Source organism: Chrysochloris asiatica, unplaced genomic scaffold (assembly GCF_000296735.1).
Source record: "Chrysochloris asiatica unplaced genomic scaffold, ChrAsi1.0 scaffold00026, whole genome shotgun sequence".
Classification (NCBI taxonomy): domain Eukaryota; kingdom Metazoa; phylum Chordata; class Mammalia; order Afrosoricida; family Chrysochloridae; genus Chrysochloris; species Chrysochloris asiatica.
In genome coordinates this window covers 13,335,950-13,338,048 of record NW_006408544.1, presented here as the reverse complement: position 1 = coordinate 13,338,048, position 2,099 = coordinate 13,335,950, and the positions used below count along the sequence as shown (strand labels likewise).

At 30.2% G+C, this 2,099-nt stretch overlaps 1 protein-coding gene across 1 annotated transcript in view; it reads left to right on the top strand.

Moving 5' to 3' along the window:
- The window catches only part of AGBL4 (ATP/GTP binding protein-like 4), a 2,461,121-nt gene that overhangs the window by 380,475 nt on the left and 2,078,547 nt on the right, over positions 1-2,099 (top strand). The gene's annotated exons all lie outside the window — the stretch shown is intronic.

The following is a 2,099-nucleotide window of genomic DNA, read 5'->3' as shown; positions in this document are numbered from 1 at the left end:
TTTTTTTTTAATTGTTGATTGTTGTGTTTTTATTCTTTATTTCATTTATTTACTCTCCAATTTTATTATGTCTATCCTTTTGCTTGCTTTTAGTTTAGTTTGGTCTTTTTGTGTTTTGTTTAGATGAAAGTTATTTGTATTGATAACTTTATTTTTTAAGACAGTCATTTGCTTCTATACATTTCCTTTTATACACTGCTTTTATTGAATTCCATGATTTGAATTTGTGTTTTGATTTTTATTTAACTCCAAATATTTCCTAACTTTCCTTGTGATTGGTTCTTTGTCCCTTTGGTTCTTATGGGGTAATGGAGTTTTCACACATTTATGAATTATTCAGATTTGTCTTTGTTAAGATTTTATTTCATTCTTATTTATTTCAGACATTATATTTTGTAAAATTTCATTTTTTTGGTCTTTTCTTCTCCAAATAATGTATTTTTATATTGTTATAGAATGTTCCATGTGAATTTGAGTAGAATGCACATTTTACTGCTCTTTAGTTGTAGGCCATTCATAGTGTTGCTCAAGCTTTCCATTTCCTTTTGATCTATTGACTTATTCTGTCCAGTGTTGAGATCGTTTTCTATTATTGAATTGTCCATTTTTTTCTTCAGTTCTTGTAATTTGTGATACATTTTACTTGTTTTTAATCTTTATATCTTCCAGATGGATTGAACATTTTAACATTATAAACTATTCTTTTTGTCACTAATGACATTTTTTTGTCTTAAAGTTTGTATTGTCTGATAATAATAGTGTAGTCATTCTTGCTCTCATTTGGTTAGTTTACATGGCATTCCTCTTTTTATTCTTGTACTGTCAATCTCTTGTTATTTTTGAAATTAATAATGATTCTTGTAGACTGCATATGCTTTTTTATCCATCATTGCCTTTTAACTAAAGTGTTTAATTTTTTGGCATTTAATTTAATTGATGGCAAAGTGGGATATATGCCTGCTAGTTTGCTATTTGTTTCCTTATCTTATTTTTCTCCTCTTCCTCCATTGCTGTTACATTCCTAGATACTTTCTACTGTGCCATATTAATTCCCTTGTAATTTCTTTTACTATATAATTTTGAGTTGTTTTCTCAGTAACTTATCTGGGAATTGAAATTAACCTGCTAATTTATAACAATATATCTCAAATTAAGCATCCTGGTGTGGTACCATAGGGTAAGCACTCAACCAGCCACTCCTCAGAAATCCTGTGCAGAGTAATCTTGAGTCGGAGCTGACTCAACAGCACTTAACAACAACAACAACATCTCAAATTAATATTGATGTTGTTGTTGTTGTTAAGTGCCGTGGAGTCAGTTCCGACTCATAGCTACCCTGTACAGGGTTTCTGAGGTTGTAAATCTTTACGGGAGCAGAACACCTCATCTTTCTCCCATGGAACAGCTGGTAGTTTTGAACTGCAGGGTTTGTGATTCGCAGCCCAATTCGTAGCCACTATGCTACCAGAGCTAAGTTTAAACATTAAATAAAAGCATTTCTCCTTATCTGTTTGGTTACTTCATCTTATTTGTTACCATAATTGTCATAAAATGTGTATCTTTATTCACTGTATGCCCATCAATATACATAATTATTGATTTATTCAGTTATCTTTGAAATCAGATAAAAAATGTTACATCAAAAAGCTTATACACACTTGTTTTCTATCTGTATATACTTTTACCAGTGGTCCTTTTTCCATATTTTGGATTCAAGTTACTGTGTGACGTCCTCTCATTTTTGTCTGAAGCACTGCCTTCAGTATTGCTCAGACTAAATTTTTTTATAAACAAATTTCTTTTTTAAAAAAATTCTTGATACTTATTATCATCTTCAGTTTTGAATGAAAGTTCAGCTGGATATAGAATTCATTGAAAATCTGTTTCTTTCAGCAACTTGTATACATTATTCCACTGTCTTCTCACCTCCATGATTTATGATGGAAGTTAGGTGTTAATATTAACTGAGGTTTCCTCTTAAGTGTCAGATAACTTCTCTTATCTTTATGTCTTTGATTTTTTTTGTCTTTTGGCAGTTTGATTATGATTTTTCTAGATGTGGATCTGTGAGTTTATCTTAGTTTTCTTTTTTTTTTTTT